Raw genomic sequence first — 25,164 nt, 5'->3', positions numbered from 1 at the left:
CCTGTTGTTCCATAATATATTGTACTGCCAACTACTTTTTAATCACATTTTCTTTCTGGCATATTTGTTGAATTTTTAATTGAGAAAAAAGACCTAATATAGATCCATGTCTTAAAATTTGTAAAAACAGACACAACTTAAGAGGTATATACATATATATACTATGTATGTATTATCTAATATATATGTATTAGATATATATATATGTATTAGATGTATATACATATATATATACATGTATATACATATATAATACATATATATTAGATGTATATACATATATATACATGTATATACATATATAATACATACATATATATGTATTAGATGTATATATATATGTATTAGATACTACCTGTAATACAGCTTTATTTTCAACATCATCTCGGTAAGTAGAAGCACATCTGATTAACATCAGAGTCTCCCCTACAAATCAAGCATCAAGCCTACCCTCACAGCTGTACATCTGCAGTTTGTTTGAAAACTTATGCCTTAATTATAGACTGTCTTTCCACTAAATGCTGTATTAACATTATGGAACAAGGTACTAAAATGTATGTAGGGGTTAAAAAAATAAACTAGTAATTTTATCATAAGCACAGGAAGAAAAATCATGGCATAATGTTCCTAACAAGCCTATTCTGTTTTTTTCCTCCAAACTGGATGTTTGTATGAATTAATGTTATAAATTTCTACATAAAATCTTGAAAATTTCTCAGCTTAGTCTTTGGACATTAATATTTGCTAAAATTTACTATGTGTGTGTGTGTGTGTGTGTGTGTGTGTGTGTGTGTGTATACATTCTTTGTCATAACTAGGACATTGGAAGGAATTGCCAGGTAAAATACATAATACTTATGTATATTTTAATTTCAAATAAACAGTGATTCTTTTTTAAGTACATGTATATGTATATCCCATGCAATATTTGGTCTAATATTTTTATACTAAAAAACTGTTTGTGTTTATATGAGATTCAAATCTAACTAGGAATCCTGTATTTTTATTTGCTAAATCTGGGAACTCTGGGTGGGAGAGTGATTGCATATTTAGAGATTCTACAATCTGGCTAAATAACCTCTCAAACCTACCCCCGGGTAGCATTTCATTTAAACTCAGCAGATAGCGAACTGAGATATCTGAATTCTCCACATCCTTCTAAACCAAGTTTAAAAAAGAAAGTCCACTAACATTGATGCCAAGAAATCACCAGGAGTCCCTAACCTCTCCAAATTCCAGAGCCTGAATTCTTGCCAAGTCTGTATGGTAGAATTATGTACAAATTATCAAGCTCTGTTGTGTCTTACAGTTTTATTTTTATGCATTTATACTTAACAGAGGAGCCAGGAATGTTTGACTTTACAAGCTCAAAAATTTTTCAGAGTACTTAATGCACACTAGAGAACCTATTCTAATGTGCCCTTGTTCTATTATAGAAGAACAGTAGAGAGGATATGTCTAGCATTTGTCATCATTGGTTTCTTACTTGACGTTAAGATAACTACTTTCTTCAGATTTTCTTCTTAATAACGTACTTTCATTTTCCTCAGTCCATTTTTTATGGATCTTCTATGTCCCATAGGCTGCTTAAAATCAACATGCCATAAAATGAATTCTTTTTCTCACCTTTGTTCCCCAACACTTCCCCTTTTCCTGCATTACCAGTCATCCATCCAGAAATCTTAATAAGGAAACACAGATTTATTCTCAGGGCACCCTCTTCAACCACCCCCTCTTCGACCCCCGTAACTTATCAGTCAAATCTTTTCAGTTTCACCTCTTAAATACATGCGTTAGTGGATCCTTATTCTCTGTTTGACATCCCCAGTGTCCCTGCCTTAGCCCAGGCACTCCTGGGCTGTCTCCAGACCAGTGTTTCCCAAATTTCAGTGTGCTCATGAATCACCTGCACATTTTGTTAAAATTCAGGTTCTGAGGATGGCGCCCATGAATTCCCATTTCCTGCTGGTCCAGGATGCACACTTTGAACAGCAAGGCTCTAGGTTATTTTTATAGACTCCCAGCAAGTCTTCCTTCCATTCCAACTAATCACCACATTTCTGTCACTATTCTGGGTAAAATTTTCCTATGACTCCTTCTGCTACTGAATTATCAAGACATAGGCCACCCAGGCTACCAATCATAAGTTCACATGCAGCCCCTCTCCATCCTCCAGACTCATGTTCTAAACTCCATTCCCCACACCACTCCTTTCTGCTGCTGAAACTCTTCTTTCCTATTTCCAGGCCCTTTGCCTAAAATGTCCTTAGAGTAATCTTCTTTGCCTGAGTGGCTCCTTCTTCCTGGTGAAGTTCAAATGTCACACTTTCTCTGTGAAACTATCATCCCCTCAGCACCAACCCCTGGCACCTGATATAATTACATGCACGAAGGGGCGCCTGGTGGCTCAGTTAACCTTCTGCTCAGGTCACGGTCTCCCAGTTCATGAGTTTGAGCTCCATGTTAGGGTCTGTGCTGAAAGCTCAGAGCCTGGAACCTGCTTTGAATTCTGTGTCCTCCTCTCTCTCTTCCCCTCCCCCTCTCTCACTCTTTCTCTTTCTCAAAAATACATAAACATTAAAAAATTATATATAATTACATGCACCTCCCATAATTTTGGACATGCATTGATTACAATAATATACAGGGTTTTTTGTGTACTAAGTACTATTGTCTGAATTTTATGTGTAATCCTCGAAACAATCCTATAAGGTAAGTACTCTTATGTCCCCATTTTACAGACCATGAACAAAGGCACCATGAAGGAAGACAGTAAAGATCCTTACTTTATTCAGGATCACCCAATTCATGCAGAGCCAAGTTTCAAGCCCAGACGACCTGATACAAGAGTCTGTCATCTTAAACACTTCATCTCACTACCTCTGTGATTATATCTCACTTCAGTTACCAGGTTGAACCATATGAAGCTGCTGGTATTTTACCCTCTTTCACACGTACAGAACACCAGTCTCCTCAGATTCAACTTTTCCAATAAATTAAGAATCGTTCATAGGCAGATGCCACATCTTTTTTTTTCCTTCATAAAAACTCCCTAGATTTAGCACAAGTCTGGCATATACCTGACACTTACTTTGTCTTTGTTAAGTGAAGCAAAGATAGCAACAGCCTTATTTATTGAGGAATGAATGCATGCTGGGCACCATACCAGGTGTTTCACATACATTTTCATGTTTAAACCTCGTTACAACCATTTATTGTGGATACTACTATTTTTGTAATACAGATGCTACCTCTATGCCTATGGACACACAAGCAGTAATACAGCAAACTAGTAGCTAAAGCAAGCCTATCCTAAGACACAAGTTTTCAGCCTTCAGTGTTGAGAACTTGAAGAATATCTGTTTTTCTTTTCTTTTCTTTAAGTTTTTTATTTATTTTGAGAGAAAGAGAGAGAGCACAAGCATGGAAGGGGCAGAGAGGCAGGGAGAGAATCCCAAGAAGCCTCCACACTGAGAGCACAAAGCTCTATGCGTGGCTTGATCCCACAAAACATGAGATCATGACCTGAGCCGAAATCAAGAGTCAGCCACCGGACTGAGCCACCCAGGTGCCCCAGAATATCTACTTTTCTTACCAAGTCAAACCTGAGTTCTGGTTTTAAAAATCTCACATATTCTGGAATGAAGACATAGTTTCCTTTGTTGGCTCTTCTGTAATTCTTTTTATTTTTAAAATCTTGAAACATACATGAAAACAGAGATAAGAGCATAATAATCTTCCATGGATCCATCAGCCAGCTTCAAAAATTATCAGTAGTATGCCATTCTTCATTTCATCTACCCTCTCATCCTCTGTTTATCACTGTTTTAAAATAAGTTCCAAATATCATATCATTTCACATGTAAATACATCAGTATGTATCTCTGATGATCTTAATATAGCCACAAGAAAATTATCACACACAACAAAATTAATATCCTTTAGTATAATCTAATACCCAGTCTATACTCAATTTTCTTTGATCTCAAAAAAAAGTCTTCTTACAGTGATGTATTTGAATTAGGATCCTAGCAATGTCTACTCCTTACACTTGGTTCCCCCTCACTTTTTTTTTTCTTATGCTGTTTATTTGTTGAAGAACTGGATGCTATGACTAGGGGCTTAATTAAATTCAGGTTGAACTATTTTTGGCAAAAATCCTCATAGGGGGTGCTACGTATGTTCTATGGCACCAATAGGATGCACATAATGTCTGGTGGTCCCAAATTTTGTGAGATTAAGATTCATCAATGGGTTTAAGAATTGTCAACCTAATCCATTAATTATTCTATGTTCCTAAAAATTTTATTAAAATAGTTTTAGAAGCCATTGGCTTCCATTTTTAAGAACCAATATTTTAAGAGTTTTTTAAATGATTTTTTTCTAATTCTATAATTTCTTTTGCATTTGTAAGTTGGAATTCTTATTGATTATCAACCCCCTGTTGTGTTGCTCAGTAAATGGGTGAGGGTATAAACACAAAGATAGTAAACATCTCATTCAGCACTGGCTTCAAGGTAAAGTTCTCTATTCTTAGAAATTATTATCCATATCGAGACAAACAAAAAAGCCCTCCATTAAACTATAATTGACATAGACGTCAAGTACCAGCAAGGTACCTGGTTCTTCACAGAACATTTTTTCACTGATCCAATGAACATTTATCTTGTTAAAACTAGGTGTTTGCTAAGGAAGTGAACTTTCTTTTAGGCATCATGGATGAGGTATTTGATGACCTGCTGTTTGACCAAAACACCAAGTTTGGAGATCTATCAAAAAAAATAGAATCATAGTTAAGCGGTTATATTACCTTGGAGAGTAACTTAAATATTTTCCCCATTACATTAACATAGCCTACTGTACAAAATATAGCCTTTTTCTTTATGGATCTACATAATAAGCTGCTATGCTGGGCATTGTGTAAAAACTTATCGTCTAAAACATTTGCACAGAGTATCAGATAAAGAAATTCATAACATCAGGGAGAAGAATGTAGCTAATGAAAGTACATTATTAGTTCCTGTTTTCTATTCATTGGCAAAAGAAATTGGGTCCCCAAAAGAAACATACAAGGGAAATTTTAAATGTTGACAGCATTTGAGGAAATTAAAGCCCAGCATCTTGGCTCAGAACCAGATATACATGTTAGAGGTCTCTACATCCTCCGGATATTTCTAGTTAGTATCTATATAACTTGCTCTATTCTATTCACCTGTATTTAAAAGGCTCTTGATGAGTATAATTTTAAAGCCATATGATTTATCCATCCTTGCCAGTAGCATGGTTCATTAGAAAAAGCCTTACCCTAAAATCCAGCAGACATAGCTCCTAATTTCCACACCCACACTAATTACCTGTTTTTGGACAAATCTTTTGCTGTAAACATGAAAAGAATGGATTAGATGATGTTAGGTCACTCCCAGCTCAAACTGTCTATAACTTTGTTAAGTGCCATACACAGAAAAGTACACGATTGAAATCAGTCCAGTGAAACCATGCCCTAAGCAACACCAAAAGACCATATGTTCTCCTTGAACTAAACTATATTTAGATCTATTATGATGAACACCATATTCCACACAGCCTTACTAGCAGAAAAGTAACCTCAGACAGCAGCACGTATGGTTCATCTCAGAGAAATGTACACCCTTCAACCTACCGGCATTGAATACCCGAGACAAAGAGAAAAACAGAGTTTGAAAAGATCTGGTATAAGTCATAATATTGCAATATTCTGTTTCATAATTTCACATTTTTCCTTTAAGAGTCATTCAAAACATAACAAATTAAAATGTTCAAGTTCAGAATACAATAAAGTTGGTCCCTCCTTTATCTTTCAATGTATGTTTGATTCACAGTAGTTCTGTAGAAATACTTTCAATCCAAAATTGGCTTCTCAGGTATCAGTCTTTGCAGAATCTGCACACAGCCTCTTCCATGAGGAAATGTCCTTTCACAATCCCTAGGCCCAGTATTTACTCTAAGACCCTTGCCAGAGATGATCTGACCAGAGGTGGAACAAAAACCAAAGGCAAGTAATTTAAGCTTAAAAATCAACTTCTGAAGGAACCTGTTATTTAAAATAAAAATGGAAGAGGGCTTCTCAAGAAATAGCTTCTGGAAAACCCAAAAGACTTCTTTTTAAACACTTTGTTTTAAGTTTACCTATTTATTTTGAGAGAGAGTAAAGGAGGGGCAGAGAGGGAGAGAGAGAGAGAATCCCAAGCAGGCTCTAGACTGTCAGTGAGGACCTCAGTGAGGGCCTTAAACTCACAAACTGTGAGATCATGACCTGAGCCGAAATCTCAGCTTAACTGACACATAACGGATGAGCCACCCAAGAGCCCCTCCCCCAAATAGTTTTAACAGTTATTTGGGAGAACTGAAAAAATATCAGAGGTGGAACTGTAAGACTTGTCATAAGCTTGAAGTATGAGGGACCAGAGACCATCAGCTGAGAAAAACAGTTGGTAGAGAAGGTGTAATGGAGGTAAGAAAAAGGCAAAGCTTCCATCAGAAATGTTGATGTGGGAGAGAAGAAGTCACCAAGTAGTCAACAGAGAAGCCAGATTTCTCACAATGCTCCCACTGAAATTCAGGGCCACATGGATCTTTGCTCTAGATACTCTTTTGCTTGAAATAATCTGAGTAAGTGATGGGTCTCTATCCATTCAACTAAAGTTAAGCAACAGGTTTAGTTTAGGAACAATTTCACAGCCATACAAAAGAGGCTATGACTTTTCTCACAGCGCAGTCACATGAGAAACTTCCAGTGATTCCATATGGACAAGTACCTGACATATTAGGAGAAGAGAATGTGCACCAAAACTAAAGAGATTAAAGATTTTCTGCTGGTGTCTATGGGAGACTCTGAAAACACAATGTTGTACTTCCTTGAAAACCAAAGCAGATAAGAAGTAAATAATAACAACTGGATTCTCTTGACAGTAGAGAGGCCTTATCTGGCACCTAGTTAGGAGTGGTCAAAAACAATAGAAATTTCAAGGGAAATGTCAAAAATTAGGGCACACAAGGAACCCTCTATACCTAATCCAAAGAGAGGAGTTAGGCTACAGTGAGATCAGAGGGAGAAGACTGAACCAAAAGAATAGTTTTTTTTTTTTAATTTATTTATGACCCTATAATCCACCAGCTATGGCCCTAGAAATGGAAATCCACTGTAAAGGTATTTCTCCTAAAACTCTGGTAAAAGCAACAGTGGACCAAGAGATGGTATCAGGTTATTCCTTAAAGTATGTGATGGGAACACCTAAGCATACCAGTAAACCCAGGGCTCTTTAGTTAGATTTGAGCAGACAATCTGGATTCTACATTTAAATTTTTCTGTTGTCTCATACTCTCCTTGGTATTTCCGGCTTTAAAAATGCCAAGATCCCATATTGCATGCATGCTTAAAAGATGGATGTAAGACAAACTCTTTCAACAGGTGGTAACTAGACATTGTGGTGACCATTTCATAGTGTATATAATTATCAAATCACTATGTTGTACACCTGAAACTAATACAATATTACATGTCAATTATTCTTCAATTAAAAAAAAAAAGACAAACTTTCCTGGGAAATACTTCCAAGAGTGAAGAAATGAACAGCATAATGACAACAAAAGCACATTTTGCTTATTTTGAAGGGACAACAGTGGATTGGAATTTATCCATCCTCACTCTCCAGGTCTCTCAGAATAATCGTTAGAAAAAAATACGCCAGGTTGCATCTGCTTTGAGGTACAGTTTTATAAACCAGAGGTAATCAGATTGTAAAGAGTTCTCAACAAAAGTTTCCTGTTTTATCTCTACTGCTTGGTACCTATAGTCCAAAGTTTAAGGGGACTCTTGAAGTACACTTGCAAAGTGGATCCTGTCCAGCAAATAGCAGAAGAGGATTCAATAAAATGACTGCCCATGCCTCCCAGAACAGGTGACAGGAGTGTCAGGTAAATAAAAAACAAAATAATCCTATGCATCCTGCTCCTTCATTTATTTCCAGCAAAAACTTTCAAATTCTGCTTTCTAAGGAGCATGGCCTGTACGTTTTTTCTAAGCGTGGGCAGCAGTTGACTGGCTCTATTAATAAGATTACGAATGAAAATGGACCACACGTCATCTGCTTTGAGTTCTGGGCTAAAAGAGAAACTCCTGCCTTCATGAATTGCCAGTCAGCAAAGCATTCAGGTGATGCTTTGATTTTCTTGATTTTCTCTTCCCGTCAGGAATTTGGAGTAGACATTCAATCCAGCAGGGAAGCTACAGTGTTTACTAACTGCAATGGCAGCTACAATCCCTCGATTTGAGATATGCCTTCAACTAGGTGATGCCAACTTTCCTTCCAGATGGCTGTTAAGCACCCACAACCAACGACTGACACAGCTTCTGGCAGCAGTTGGGAAGAGCTGTGAGCGATGTCACATCCCGAGAAGAAAGCCAGCAAAATCACATTTTCAATACAGTTATTCTCAAGCACAAGAAGAGTTCTATTTTTATTAACAGGGCCATTTAAAATAGGCATGAAATTAATTTATTGCTACACTGGTTAAAAATATTTACTTTTTTATTAGTTTTGCAGTTGGCATAAATCCGTTTTGCTGTAAGAAATCAGGATGGCGAGCAGGCAATGAACAAGGAAAGACTACATAGCCCCATCAGAGCAAGTGTTTGGCAAGGTTATTGGTACTTCTGCCCAAGAAGCGAGCAGTTAGGCACAAAGCATGTGCTAAATCCATAATTTCTGTGCTCTGGATGCAATAGGAAGACTAGGGAGACTCTTAGCTCCATGCAATGAAACTCAGATAGACATTTCCCTTGTCTTGCACAACTTCTAACTGGCAGTGAGCAGTTCTACCATTAAATAACTGAAGAAGCATAACTTACTCATTTGTTTTGTGGCCATTTGTTTTGCTCTTTTAATTTCAATGGGCCATCAGTTTTTAACCGAGTTCTCTAAGGGGTTTAGAATTTGGGCAGGCGAGTTAAAGCAGGGTAAGTAGCGTTCCTAAGGAATTACCTCCAGGTAAGCAGATAAAGCATTTGCTGGTGAAGTTTGTGTCAATCTGTAAGAAGGATGGATTTCCAAGAGGGCAACCCCTCTCTCCAATCAGAATCATTCTGAGGTAGTTTTACTGCTTCTGAGATTCTTTCCCTTTACCAGCCCTCATACTACATCTTAATGGTCTTCATGCCTTATTAGTCATAGTCAGAGAGTGCTTCTTAAAGTCTCGTCTTAGTCCTTTTTGCTTCCTTCTTCCACCATCAATGAAAATGGCAACATGGACATGTAAATGTAATACTTTCATAAGTTTAGTTTTCTGGTCTCCAGCTACTGTATACTCATTCCATTGTTCATTCTAGCACTTAACTAGGTGCATAGATACCCAAGTTCCTAGTGAGTGGTCACTCTCAAAGAGCTCCATGAATTCAGACGCAATAATTGAATATAACGCACATAAAATAGGGCTGATTCTTGCCTTGAGATATAGTTTCTTACAGTTTTAACATGTTGCTTTTCTTCTTCCAACTAAACAGTGCTGTTCACTAAGACAGCAAAAGATTCCATGGACCCAAAGTTTAGACCAGGAGCTGACAGTTTTCTTTGCAATGTGTGATAGAGAATTGGTTCCATTTTGACCTTCAGAAGCTTGACTAATCCTGTTTTAGATTCGGAAGTCAATGTTCTATCTTGCTTATAAAGTCAGAAGATTTAATTCAAATAAAAATCAGAGATAGGGATATGTGGGTTGGTTAGAATTCATAACTTGATTAAGTATCTACCAAAACCATTTCTAAAACATGATGCTGGAACTGTGTTTATTTTCACTTTTAATAACATCCTTTCTGCGTATACAGGTATACATGTCATTTTTTACAGCTAGGAAATTCAGAAAAGTAAATAGAAAAACAGAAAGCTTTCATAGTCTCAGAGATAAGTGGAGGTATATATTTCCAGTCTTTTAAAATATGTGCACATACATATATACATACATACACACATTTATATTTTTTTAATGTTTATTTATTTGTTTATTTTGAGAGAGACAGAGTGCAAGCAGGAAAGGGGCAGAGAGATAGGGAGAGAGAGAATCCCAAGCAGGCTCCATGCTGCCAGTGCAGAACTGGACACAGGGCTCGAACCCATAAATGGTAAGATCGTGACCTAAGCTGAAATCAAGAGCTGGACGCTTAACTGACTGGGCCACCCAGGTGCCCCCATATATACATTTTTTTTAATAAAATTGGGCTTATGCTTGACATATTGTTTGTGTATCAGGAGCACTCCCAATTATGTGATATATTAATATTATTCCATCAACTTTATTTTTAAATTAGTTTTAAAGTTTCCAGTTAACATTCTTCAGAAGACTAAAACACTAGTCTTAAGGTGTACCTGGGTGGCTCAGTCGGTTACGCGTCCGACTTCGGTTCAGGTCAGGATCTCACAGTTCAAGAGTTCGAGCCCCGCGTCAGGCCCTGTGCTGACAGCTCAGAGCCTGGAGCCTACTTTGCATTGTCTCTCTCTCTCTTTCTCTCTCTGACCCTCCCCGGCTCACACTCTGTCTCTCTCTCTCTCTCTCTCAAAAATAAATACACGTTTGGGGCGCCTGGGTGGCACAGTCGGTTAGGCCTCCGACTTCAGCCAGGTCACGATCTCGCGATCTGTGAGTTCGAGCCCCGCGTTGGGCTCTGGGCTGATGGCTCAGAGCCTGGAGCGTGTTTCCGATTCTGTGTCTCCCTCTCTCTCTGCCCCTCCCCCGTTCATGCTCTGTCTCTCTCTGTCCCAAAAATAAATAAACGTTGAAAAAAAAAATTTTTTAAAATAAATAAATAAATAAATACACGTTTTAAAAAAAATTAAAATACTAGTCATTGATGAATATCTGTAAAAAAAAAATCACATTCAAGCAACTGATGGCTTAAGGAAAAGAAAAACTCATCATTTCACTGTACCCAGAGCTGAATCCAAAGCTACGGAGGCAAAGGAAAGTGACTTCATTAATTCCTGTAAGGAAATTAACCAATTTTTTAAAACCATGAATTTTTAGAGATCCCCTTTTGTGGAGACATCCTGTTACTAAAATGCTTTTATTAATACTATTCATCTGCATAGCTCAATTCTACTGATTTTTGAGGACCAATCTTTATCGGGGCAACTGCTCCAATCTTTTCTTAGAAAGGCTCTTTCAGCTCTTAGGAGGAAGCTGAAGAATAATGGTTAAGAGTATAATGTTGACCTTGAGCAAGTTATTTAAACTTTGTGCACTTCCAGTTCCTCATCTGTAAAATGGGGATAAAAATATTCTCTTCCTCAAAAGATGGTTACAAGAATTAGAGGTCAATATATATCTAGCACTTAGAATGGTGCCTAGAACACTATAGGTATTCAATAAATGCTGTAACTCTCATTTGGTCATTAATCACCTATTGTTTTGCCTTTTTGTTTCTTGGTGACTCTTTTCATTTTCACCTTTTCTGTAGTATTACTGTTCGGGCTCAACTCTCTTTTTATGTAAATACTTCCATTTTTCCTTGCCTGTGCTCTGCTCTACATTTTCTTTCTCCTTTCTTCCTGGTGGGAACCCATGGACCTTTACAAAACCTGATTATGCCCTCTAATAGTCTAAGGCTTTGGACTGTCAGCCTGAAGTTAGAGAGTAGTCTAGCAGAAAAGTCAGCCTCAAAAGACTTGGTCTGTGCATCCGTTTCTGCTAACAGGCTCTCTACCCCATGTGACTCGACCCATTTTATAATCTTTGCTCATTTGTTTTCACCCTTGGGCTGAATGTCCTGGGGCTCAAAGAGCCTGTCTCTCAGGTAGCAGTTGAGCCAAAAATAAAATATACTACTACATTCCCTGGTACGCTATTCTAATTACTGAAAACAGCCAGAGGAGGGAGAAGAAATGGAGAATCACACAGGCTTCCCTCATCTCCGCAACTGAGTGTTATAAGCAGAGGTGAGGAGGCCCTACCATGCACCTAAGGGCAATTTCCCACACAGCTAGCTCAGCAGTTGTGAGTGGTTCTTCCTCACCAACCAAATCTCCTTGCTAGAATCATTTTTCTCTTTTAGAGCCTCAAAACACCAAAGCACAAGGAAGCATCAAGTTACAAGTATCAGAGCCCAGCTGAGTCCCTGTGTGTGCATCTGTGTATCCTACTGGGAGAGTATATAGGATTCCTGTAGTTATAATTGGTGCTGCTGCCCTTCGGCTTAGAATTGCATTACTTGAAAAGCAGAGGGGTTGCTGTTGTACTTATGATCATTAATATTTCAATCCAGAGGGGACTGTTTCCTAAACCCTAGGAGAGGTAACAGAGGTTAGCATGGTGAAACGCAGCCAAAATGCCATAACCTGCAGCCAGATGTGTTGTGAATAACAATGCATGGAAGAAATAATAAAAATGGATAAAAAGAACAAGCTTCTAGTGTTAAAAACCTTAGCAAATTGAGGTTTTGTTTAAGTACGTGGGAACTAAATGCCAAAGAAAAGCCCCCTGACCTAAACAGCTTGCTGAGAGTGGCTGTACATAATTCAACAACTCCGCCAGGAAAGTTACACACAAAAGGTTGAGAGGAGCTGATCTAATAGATCAACTAATGGCCTGGAAGGAGGTTATAGAACCAGACATCTCATCCCAGACTCCTCTCCCTCTCCCCCTTTCCTTGACATTCCCTCAGGGCCCCATTGCCTTAGAAAAGGAATTTAACTTACATGGTGCAGAAAGGGTAATAAATACTTGCCGACAACCTACCATTGGAGGGTGCAACAGAAATGATACGGGTCCCAATAAGCGGCTGCTTCCAACCTGAGAGCACGTCTGTGACCACACAGTGCACTCTCCCTTGCAGTACTTCACATCAAACACAGTCAAACAGATCAGATCACCTCTTTTCTAGAAGTAGAGTGTTCTTTAGAGAGTCAGTGTTCAGCTTCTCTGGTTTTCAAATGTCAACAGTCTTTGAGGTATCTGCTGCCAAGGAGGAAAGTGGGTCTGTAGTCACAAATCTTTGGTTTCATAAAATGAGAGGGCTGGGTCTGAGAAATCAAACCACACAACTTGTAATCTTTTCATAACGATAAACTTCTACATGTGCCATTGCTTTTTTTTATGACTTGACTCTACTGTATAGGTGGTGTTGTTCAGAAATGAGTTATGTGAACCTTTCAAGCAGATTCCTGTTTGTAGCTGAGGCATCTAAATGAAATGAAAAGGAGCCCTTCTTTGTTTTCTTAATAAATAATACATGCCTAGATTAAAGATGGCAAATATACGGCTCTCCCATTGCCATTGTTCCCTTTGTGAAAAGGCATAGAGGGAATCATCACTCCGGCAATTTTTTTTTTCCATCAGCCGGATTGTGATCTCAGAAAACTAGTGCTTTCCCCAACTACTACAAATGGATCAGAGTGGGCAAGTGAGTTGAGAACTGGCCCAGTATGTCATGACCACTTCACATTGGTGACATCATGTATTCTGTATTCATCGAAATATTTGCATTTCTATGGCAGAAGTCTATATCTCTGTAGAGCTATATTGAAGGAAGAATATAATTAACAGACCTAAAGTGATAGGGGCTCCACTTAGCTCTGCTTGGTCACCAGACCCAGCCCAAGCTCTCTAGCTACATTGTAAAACTCATGCACTGTGAACTTAACTGCTGAAAGGTTTAGGGAACTCAGATAAGAGGCAGACATGAATATTCTCAGCATAATAAAACAATTATAATGTCTTATGAAATTAGGAAGAAAATGGGAACCAAAAGCATTTATATTTTTATTAAATTTTAGGATCCAAATGATAAGTTTGTCTGTTTGTGAATTTTAATAAAAACACCTAAGACAAAAGCATGGCTTGCTAACCTAAAGGAAACTGAATACAGATCTCTTAAGCCACTAAGGAAGTGACAGAAGAAAGAAAAGGCATGTTTTTTAATCAAATGAAGTTTTTTTTTAATGTATGTATTGATGTTCTAAAACTATTAGGATGTGATCAATATTCCATGGGTTTTTTTTTCTTGTGGTTCATTATGCCTCCAATACAAAACAAACAGCAAAAAAAAAAAAAAACCTATAGCAAAACAGAGAAGCAACAAAAAGGATAGCAGGCAGAGCTGAAACAATTAAAAGGAAAGCTAGAAACTGCAAGAAAACTAGGCAGTTCGGACCATCAATTTTAACTATTAAATGATTTGAGTTCTTCCATAGGCTGATGAAACTTAATACAAAAGTAACAAAGAGAAATGAAAAAGTTATTAAGTATCAGTAATAGTTACATAAAAGGGAAGGGTTGTGTTCCTTGGCGATTTGGGCCCAGGACAAGTTTGGAGCCATCTTCAAAGCTTTGAAGAAGTGAACCTACCTGTAAAAAAAAGGCCTCAAGAATAAAGAAAGAGACCAAACTGCAAGCACCTTCAGTAAATATTCTGAATAATTACCAAGTTTTATTGGTTCCCCTGCCTGCCAGACATTAAAAAGATAAAGAAATAACATCAAAAGCCTATTTCACCCTTAACCCTTTGTTAACCTACTCTCTCAAACCTCAGCTGCTCTAACTATTGAAGTCTGGGAGGATGTCCAGGTAGTTATTTGAGAAAAGCACTCTGGAAGAATTACCTATTATACTTCCATTACAAGCAAGAGCTCCCACAGAGACATGTTCATATTTGTTCTTAAAAAACAGATAAAATTCTGCCTGTGAAAGCTGATAATTTAAAAAAAAAAAACCCAAAACCATAGTAATTATAAAAGTTTAAAATCAAAGTATTGCTCAAATATAAATTACAGATGAAAATCTCTCCCAGATTTTATTAACAAAACAGCAAATTAGGGAAGACCAGAGAGAAATTTTCATAACAGGTCTCTGTTATTAAACAGGTCTCTGTACCTTTAAATAACAGGTCTCTGTACCTTTCTTTTAATGGCAACACTTGCAGGGTGGTGGTAGATACTGGTCTACACAGAAGAGATTAAATGCATTCAAAGCTGGGGTAACCTGGGAAGCACCGATCAGAAAGTGAAGAAGCAATTGCCTGGATTGATTTTCTGTATCCCCTTCACTTGGTCCTAACGCTGCAGGATGCCTCTGCACAAGGAGGAAAATATGGAGCCTGCATGCTACTGAATACCGAAACATGAGCTGAGCCATTTATGTAGCCACATGTAAGCGATGTGGTATAAGGATGCCTTTGGGGATTTGTCCTGCCTTTAGAGGTTAGCAGCTACTTGAGAAGAAAATGTTTTTACCACACCAATTCTGTGCAACACTCAAAATACCTTTAAAGGAAATAACACCAGATGAAAATCTATTACTGCCAGGTATGTTACACAATGCATATTATTTTGTCCTCCCAACTCTTAAAGGTCATTAGCCCCATTTTGCAACCCAGGCAACCAGGCCCTGAGGGGAGGGGTCAGTAATTCACCTAAGATTACAAGGATTGCAAAGGAGTCGCTGGGATCCTGACAAAGTCTGTCACAGGCCACAAAGCTGGTGTGCCCTCAGTGTCGCAAGGCTGCCTTTTTCTGAAGGTTTTAAAGGAGATGGGGCACCTGGGTGGCTTAGTCGGTTAAGCATCCGACTCAATCTTGGGCTCAGGTCATGATCTCACGGCTTGTGGGTTCAAGCCCTGCAACAGGCTTTGCATTGACAGTACGGGGCCTGCTTGGGATTCTCTCTCCCTCTCTCTGTCCCTACCCCACTCGTGCTCACCTGCTCTCCCTCTCTCTCTCTCTCTCAAAATAAATAAATAAAATTGAAAAAAATAAAGGAGGAAGTTAACTGATCCTGTAAGAAATTGGAAAGTAAGCCCTTTTTAGGAAAAAGGGGAATAATTACATTGCATTTATTTATTCATTTATTTATTTACATTCAAGAATTTACAAAGCATACCTTTTTAGGAATCTGATAAAAGCAAATACACATGCAAACAATACCATGTAATAATCACAGAGGTTTCAAGTGCCCCAGAAGCACAGGGACCCAAACCCAGGTTCTTAACTCCTGAACTAATGGCTACTGGCATTTCTTATATATCTGTGCTACATTACAACTTCTCACTCTATATAGTGACTGAACAGGAAACAGAGAGTGTGAGTTCTAGGGTTAAACTCCTTGTATTAACATCCTGCCTTTGCCATTTGATAGCTGTAACCCTGAGCAAACTCTATTACCTCTTTATATCCCAGTTTCTTCATCTGTAAAATGGGTGCAATAACAAGTGTCCGGCTCATACACTATGAGAATCAAATGAGCAATAATGTATAATAAACCTTTTAGCCTAGTGCCTGGCAGAGAACAGGAAATAAATGTTAACTATCATCATTAGTTATTTTTTAATTTTCTTTAGATGTTTATTCATCTTTGAGAGAGAGAGAGAGAGAGACAGTGTGAGCAGGTAAAGGGCAGAGAGAGAGGAAGACACAGAATCTGAAACAGGCTCCAGGCTCTGAGCTGTCAGCACAAAGCCTGATGCGGGGCTCGAACTTACGGACCGTGAGATCATGACCTGAGCTGAAGTTGGATGCACTGACTGACTGAGCTACCCAGAGGACTCTAACTATCATCATTAATTTTGAAAAGAGTTTACAATCAAGGAGTTTCCTCCCTTTATGCTGTTTGACTTTGTGTAGTTTTGTTAGTAAAGCAACATCTGGTAGGCTGTATTTTCCCAAGAGGGTCAAAATACTAGCTCCCATCACATGTAGTCTTCTACAATGTGACCATGCCACTCCCTCATAAAGAGGCAGTATTTGTTTCTGACATCTAGATGTATCCCTTAACTGACCTGTTAGCTTTTACTTCCTGCCTTCTAGACCACTCTCTAACTCAGCCACCATGCTGTGAGGAAGTACAAGTAACCTCACCGAGGTACCCATATGGCAAGAAACCATGGCCCCCAGCCAACACTCTCAGCTGAACCCCCAGCCGACAACCAGAGCCAACTTGCAAACCAGATAAGTGAGCAATCTAGGAAACAGACTCCAGAGCCCATCTAACCCCACATGGACCAGAATTAAACAGTCCCTTTGAAACTCTGCCTAAATGGCAGATTATTGTATCAAGTTTCTATGTTTGGGGATAGTTTGTTATGCAGTAGTAGATATCCAGAACATATGTAGCACTTTATATAATCACTCTTTTTTTGCACTTTCTTGCTGCTCACCTTCTCTAAGTATGCCCATCATAAAGATACTTCTTATTTTAGGATTTATAACTGTTACACATGCTTAGTGCATACTGTTTGCTAATCACTGGACTGTCTTGGATGGAGGGAGAAGGAAATTATATATTGCATAAGTAAACGTGTTCCTGCCCCTAGGCAGTGACACTATAGTTGGGAGAAATAACTACCCATATGCAGAAGTAGCCGAAACACATGGTTACCAAATATTTAATGCCAGTAAAGGGTTTACAAATTCTGGAAGCCTAAATCAGGTCCATTTGTTCCAAATACAGATAAAAGGCTAAGCAAGGGAGACATGGGCAGGACCCACTTAGTTATGTAATGCCTCCCAAGAGTTAGATTTAAGCCAGATTTTTCAAGGACAGCAAAAACAGGGTAAATATACAAATAGAAGGCAGAGAATATATTCTGTAAGTTAGAAATGGCTATGTGAAGGTTCAAAACTAATAATGAACAAGTCATAGACAAGACTTGTGAAGGAGACTGCTTAAATTCTAGCAGAGGGTCCTTGCCAAGAAGAACAAAGGAATGAGGTTGGGGAGATCGTGACAAGGGGTCAACAAATCTCTACTCCAGGCTTTTACAACCTGGTGTGTTTTGGCCTTGGGGAAGTTTTCTTTTCTTCTTTCAGACAGGAGCCTTCTCTCCAGCCCTCAAAGACAAGCGGGCAGAACCGTGACTTAGGGTGCTTCTGTCAAATAACGCCTGGGCTCTTTACAAACTGGCTTGCTGTGTTTTACTCAGCAGTCTGTGTCATCTCTTTTGTGGAATCAGGATTGCTCAAAATCTAGTCGTGTCTTCTGCCTGGTGTCTTCTGTCAGAGGTGTCGAGGCGGATTCCTTACACATCCATCAAAGCGATACACTTCAAAATGGGAACTAAAAGCGTAGTGACCATATCAATAAAAGCTGCTCTTAGTTGATTCACAAATGCAGCTGCCAATGGAGTGCTGAGCAGAAAATAACTCCCACTGGACTTCAGTCTATCAGCTGTGTGTCAGTTTTCCCCAACCAGCGAACTACGTTCACTCCTGACCATTCAAACCACGGGTTCTCGACACCAGCTTGTCTAGGTTGTGTGCTATCTTTTCATTCAGTGCCTTTTATTGAGGATCTACCCTTTATCAGAAATGAAGACAAACTATAGGATCCTAGCAACACTGCCATCCAAGGGCTGTCCTTCCCTACTGCCAAGTTTGGCAAAAAAATGGCATCTAGCTATGCCCTGAGCCAAAAGGGACTTAAAGCCCATGTAAATCAGGAAATCACGGCAATTTCCCACCAATGTGAGATCCCCCCTGGAATTCTGATGGAATCAAGAAAAACTGCAATTAGACAAGCTGAGGTCTTACTATTTGTCTCTTTTTTTAAATCCTTAAAATCCTCTTTTACATATTGTTACAAACCCTATTGTTCTAGTGACCAGACTCTACCATTTCAAGCAGAGAGCCTTCCTAGGGAACAAGAGGATTTAAAATTGAAAAAGCTAAAGAATTTAGGAAATAGATCATCCACATTCGGTTTATTTTTTTAATGTCAAAACAGATATCCTCAGAGCCTCTTTTCTTCCCAAATACTACTTGGCTTTTCCTGAAAATGAGAAAGGAGGCAAAACTATGAGGAAAACATACATAACATGCACTAATAAAAGAGGAGCACTTTTATTTTAAGTGTATCTAAGTATCACAATTCAGGGTGCTGAGGACTGCTGTTCACTTACCTACCCACATACAGCCAAACATGTGAATAACCCATAAGCACAACACCCTTAGCTTCAAATGCAAAGAGCCCTGATGGGATCATCCTGATAGAAGGGAGCCGACCTCACACCATATGGTCCACATCATTCCTCCACTGAGGAGTGCATCATTGCCAGGTTTGGAGCACATCTGTCTCATTAGCATGAAGGTCTGCCCCTGGCTGCTATTGTATTTTTAGACCACATCAGTATTATCCCAAATGCCAGAAAGCTAAAACCTAAACAATGACAGAAAGCAAACATTGACATATCTTTCCTTTTTCTTTTGTTTTTGTCTTCTTTCTTCATTTTATAAGCTCCCTGAGTCCCACATCCTGTGGAGACAAAGATTTTAGCTCTTAACAAGCTTAGCTCTGACCCTAACAACCTCTGTATCTCTTAAGACTTTGTGGATTAAAATCATACCCTGGCTATTAGTAAGGACCTACAAAGATTCAAAACTAAATTCCACCTTTAAAGAATTTCTTCTAAGAAATGTGCTTGGAAATAAATATAGTTGAAACGTTGTCTTAGTGCCATAGGAAATCCCAACACTGATCAGAACACTAGGTGATGATATGAAATTAGTGATATGTCTCAGCTGGGGAGGACCAGTAGACTTCATAGTCCTTATTAAACAGAGCAAATGATTAAGATGATCATGACTCAAGATGATTGATTCCCTTCTTTGAACATGTTAGCTTGATGGTTCATGGTGATTCATTAAACCTACAGAGACAGGCTAGTTGGAAGACTGAAGGACAAAGAAAGTATCAAGTGGATGGATCAACCTGATGTTGGACTGCTATATATATGCTAAATTAGAACCCTGAGGAAGTTTGCTGAGCACCCCTCCGTCCCTTTAAAACCAATCTTGGAGGGGCACCTGGGTGGCTCAGTTGGTTGAGTGACCGACTTTGGCTCAGGTCATGATCTAACAGTCCGTGAGTTCAAGCCCCGCGTCAGGCTCTGTGCTGACAGCTCAGAGCCTGGAGCCTGCTTTAGATTCTGTGTCTCCGTCTCTCTCTCTCTCTGCCCCTCCCCTGTTCGTGCTCTGTCTCTCTCTCTCTCAAAGAATAAATAAACATTAAAAAAATTTAAAAATCTAAAAAAAAAAAAAAAACAATCTTGGGTTAGGACTGGAACCTGAGTATAGTCCCTGTAAGCCAAATAATCATGAAACTGGACCAGGCTTCAAGCCAAGGCTACGCCAAATAATATTTAATCTAAGAAGCATTTATTTAACAATAACCATGTACTAGGCAATTCCTATTCCAGCATTCAAATATAGAAAATTACTAGATTGTTTCTGTTTTTCTAATACACATAAGCAAAAAAATGCCCACCATCTCCCTTAGGAAAAAAAAAAATATCTATCTATCTATCTATCTATCTATACACACACACACACACACACACACACACACACACACACACACATATATGACATTACATGAAAAGCTACAAAATTTGTAATCCTTTGGGATGTCATCTTTTTAAACACCATAAAGGAGATAACTTGTCTGCTGGAATCCATTTTCCATTCACTGTATTAAGGTGGAGAAATAGATTTATTCATCCAGTTCTACCCTTTTCTTTTTCAGCCAAACAGAGCCTGCACAATTTCCAAAGGCAGCCTCACTAAAACTATCTTCTAGTCATGTTTGATAGAAAGAAATTGTTTAAGGGGGCTTTGGTACACATGTTTTCCCCCCTCTTCCATTTTGCAATTACATTTAATTTTTGTTAAAATGGCTGCCAGAGCTCTTAAACAGACTGGTAGGTGATTACTTTTCAACATACTTCACACTTAACCATGATACACACATCTTTAGAAGAAAAAAGCATATATATACATATATATATATATATATGTATATATATGTATATACATATATATGTACATATATACATATATATACATATATATATGTGTGTATATATATATATATATATATATGTCTTCTTTCTTCATTTTATAAGCTCCCTGAGTCCCACATCCTGTGGAGACAAAGATTTTAGCTCTTAACAAGCTTAGCTCTGACCCTAACAACCTCTCTCTCTCTCTCTCTCTATATATATATATATGTGTATATATATACATATACATATATATGTGTATATATATGTATATATATACATATATGTATGTATATGTATATACATATATATATATATATATATATATATATATATATATATATTTTCCCCTCCAATCTGATTTGCTTAAAATGTATTGCATATGACCTGAAGTGTAATCTCCTGGGCAAAGAGTAAACACAAGCAGTCTTCAATTAAGGGTAGTTAAATGGTGACATTAAAGGAATTGTGGAAATAAATACAATGCAGTAATCACACAAAAATAAGAAACAAAACAAATTGATTTTTTTTCTATGCACTTACATCCAGTAGAAAAACTTGACAGTACACAGTATATTTTTAAATTGTGGACCTGATTGCCCATTGTAGGGAGAAAACAGTTTAAGAAATCATAACTCTACACTGCACAAGGTTAGTGCTATTTAAAATGCAAAAGCAGGGAGATGGTACCCATTTTACCTGGTATTTTCACCACTTACGCACCCAAGAGCAGACATGTTTATCTTTCACCTTGACATCTGATTGCTGTGCTAATGCCATTTAAAACTAGATGGAAGAAAATTATATTCTCCTAAGGAGTTGACTGACTCTTTAAAGAAAAGAAAAAATAAAGATAGCCATTTTGATTCAAACAAAGTGCTACATAGAAACCGGTAGGCATAAATCGCATCAGGCCTCTATAATTTTTGCTGGGATAATTGCACAGGAACAGTATTTGTGTAATTGTCAGCAGTAATACTCCTGGACCAAGGACCAAGGCCTCCTGCAGATTTCTACAGATCATTACTCTCCTTACAGTTTGTGCTTTTTTTTGTTTTTTATTTTATTTTTCTGTTTGTTTTTGTTTGTTTGTTTGTTTGTTTCAAAGATCACTGGAGCTAAGCCAAATGGAATTATTATTCTCACACTTGGAAAGATTCACATGAATTTCTGAAAATTAGAAATAAATTTTGCAGCTAGCCAAACTTACATCCTTTGTTTAAGAAAAAGAGACACCAGAGGGTTGAGGGGGAAAATGTTCAAACAAAATGCACATCTTAAAAGCTGTGGACCTATTTGGACAAATGAAAAGCTAATTTGGTAAATAGGATCAAAGAAGCCATCAGACTGTTTAACCCATAGGGTTTGGATATCGGGAAAAGACATTTGACAATGTTTGTGCAACTGTTTTCTTGCTCATTTCTTTTTCTTCCAAGTTGTTGTAACACATTATAGGAATGCAGAAGCAATGAATTATACACTTATAGTCGTAAACAGGGCTCAGAAATATATCTGTATATACAGAATGCTTTTCCCTTTTTTCCAAATTATATACAATAATTTTGCCTTATTTATAACTTAGCAACTTTTATAAGATATTGTAAGCATGTTATTTGATCCGACTATATCCTTCCATATTTCTTCTACAAACAGTCTTAATAAAAATTAATAAAGGAAAAAATTTTTAACTCCTACGAAATTGTTTGATTGGCATTTTAGTATGTTTTGCTTTCAACAAGTTTGTTCAGATTAGCCAACATTTTGATCATAACATACAATAGCAAACATTTAACAGTTTAGATCCTAGACAAAGAATGAAGTAGACAATTCATTTGCAGAGGAAACACAGATGACAATCATTTAAGAAAGGGCAATTGGCTAGGATATGATGCACTGTCAGTGCAGAGCCTGATGCAGGACTTGATCTTGTGAACCATGATATCATAACCTGAGCCGAAAGCAAGAGTCATATGCATAACTGACTGAGACACCAGTATGCCCCTTAACTAAGACATTTTCAATGATAATGTCGCAGTATTTAAATGTAGAAAATTATGAGAATGAGGATTTGGTGAAACAGACCTCCTTTTATACAGCTGATAGGACAAAAAAATCGGTAAGAAATTTCTGTAAAACAATTTTTAAATATATATTAAAGATTTTATTTTAAGCTTCATTTTAAACTTTAGTCTGAAAATTTATATCTATCTTAAGGATGACTATACTAAAAATAATAAAAAGTTCAGACAAAGATTCATGTATAAAAATACTTATTATTCAAACATCTAAAAATAATAATCATCCAATAATAGAAGCATATCAAATAAGTTATGATATAGTGTGCAACGTGTTATCCACTCATTCACTGGTGTTTTCAAATCCAAAGTTTAAAAGTATGCAATGATCTGGAGAACCATTCACATAAAGTGAAATATACATTCAAGGTGCATGTAATTAATCCCTAAGTTGTTATAACTATAAATATGCACAGGAAAATATGTTAACTTAGTTTCTGAATAGTAGAATATAAGTGATTTTTATTATCCAATCTGTGTTGGTATTTTACCTTGTTTTGCATATAATATATCTATTTGAGAGCCATTGTTTCTGACATGTCAATACCATACTTTCAAAATCAAGGAACTACAGAAGCATTATTCTTGCCAGTAAGTCTAAGCAGGAGCTAGTAGGATCACCCATATGTCTTTGCCACTGAAAAAAAAAAGACTTTAAGTATGCAAAATATGGCTTACTTCTATAAAATGAATGCTGGGAACTCAAGAGTTGAATAGTAAGATTCTTTTGGAACGCCATTTTAAAATCATTAGTTTTGTTTTAAGTTGAGGTTGCCAGTGAAGTTATTACCATAAGCCAGATCCCTGCAATGTTCTTTTCGCCCCCAAGCACTTCATGTTCTGTCACTTCCCTCTGGAATCACTAATTGTCTCCTAGTTGTTTCTATCCCCTACAGCCATTGATGGCTGTCACTGGAAAGACATATTCTCTAGTGGCTTTAGCCAAAAAAACAGTTAGTCAGCAGCTTATACCTATTCCTGCTCTCACTAACATCTCTAGATGACCTCAGGCAAGTTTTATAACCACTTATTAGCTGGTCCTCCTCCTTCAAAATTGGGTTGCATTTGAGATCATATTCCTACTGGGAAACAAAATAAATATAAATACACCAGATACAAACTTGCATTGTGGGTTCCAATTCTCACTGTTCAATGCTTAGTGTGTCTTTCCACCTTGAGGAAACCAATATAATTTAGGAGAAATTTGAGAAATAATAGTAGTTTAGTGGTTACAACCTCAAACCCAAACTGGACTTCGTAGATGTGAATCCAGCTCTGTCACTCACTATCGATATGATCTTGAGTAAACTGCATAGTCTCTCTGTCTTCTATTTCCTTCTCTGTAAAACAGACTCCATGAGTTAACACATATACAGCACTTAAAACAGTTTCTGCTATAGAGCAAATATTAGCAATTATTATTACAAAGCATGTGTCTTCTTTTTTTTTCCCAAGGTTATAAATATGTTTACAAAATTCTTGGTTAAAAAAAGTATAGATTACACTGTAATCTGTTCATAAACAGATTGTTTATAAACACTTCCATCTTTGATGAAAGCAAAAAAATAAATAAATAAAATAAAAAATAGAAAACACTTAATCTCTTGGGTTAGTCTTAGAGGTAACTTACTCAAAACAGGATAACACACAACCTAATCTGTTGGGTTAGTCTTTGATATCCATATATTTCCTCAGAAAGGAGCCTGGATAAATAAGAATTCCCATGTAGCTTTGCATGTGTTTATATCTGTCTGCGATGTGAAACTACAGTCCAATAAAAACAGATTTAAAGTAATTACATTTCATTTGAGCTCATGTCAGCCATAAGTTAGCGCAGTACTATTTAATAGAGAAATTCATTGCTTTTTGCACTTAATGAGGCCACATTTGATAAGGGACTCGGGTGGGATCTGGAATTGTAACCGTAATGAAATCCAAAGTTTGTGCTCTTGGTTCATTAGGAAACAAGATTTCCATCCAAAGAGAAAAAGACCAACTTGTTTGATTTTTTTCATTCATTTTTTTAAGATGCTAGAAAATGAGTGGGTTTTTATCTTTCAATTATTAAACAGAGAAGTTTCACAACAACTTTGACTTAAAAATAAGTTTTACAAGTGCAATGGATAGTGAACCAAGGTTACTCCTATCATAAAATTTTATGAATATTAACTATAATTTAACTACTCTTTTTACTGATGAAAAAACTGAGGCCCACAAATATGTGCTTGCCAATGTCAACAGGTAGTTAGTGTCAAAGACAAGATCAAGTGCAATGACAGAAATTGTATTTATTGAGCA

General features: G+C 37.4%; 1 protein-coding gene and 1 long non-coding RNA gene across 2 annotated transcripts in view; one reads left to right on the top strand and one right to left on the bottom strand.

Moving 5' to 3' along the window:
- NXPH1 (neurexophilin 1) overlaps window positions 1-25,164 on the bottom strand; it is a 296,568-nt gene that overhangs the window by 152,424 nt on the left and 118,980 nt on the right. The gene's annotated exons all lie outside the window — the stretch shown is intronic.
- Window positions 6,343-8,886, top strand: LOC122487929. The gene is made up of 2 exons (XR_006298508.1): window positions 6,343-7,953; window positions 8,230-8,886. It is a non-coding gene; the product is annotated as an uncharacterized LOC122487929 (long non-coding RNA).

Source organism: Prionailurus bengalensis, chromosome A2 (assembly GCF_016509475.1).
Source record: "Prionailurus bengalensis isolate Pbe53 chromosome A2, Fcat_Pben_1.1_paternal_pri, whole genome shotgun sequence".
NCBI lineage: Eukaryota > Metazoa > Chordata > Mammalia > Carnivora > Felidae > Prionailurus > Prionailurus bengalensis.
Note: the sequence above shows the minus strand (reverse complement) of the source record. Positions and strands in the feature narration are given on the sequence as shown.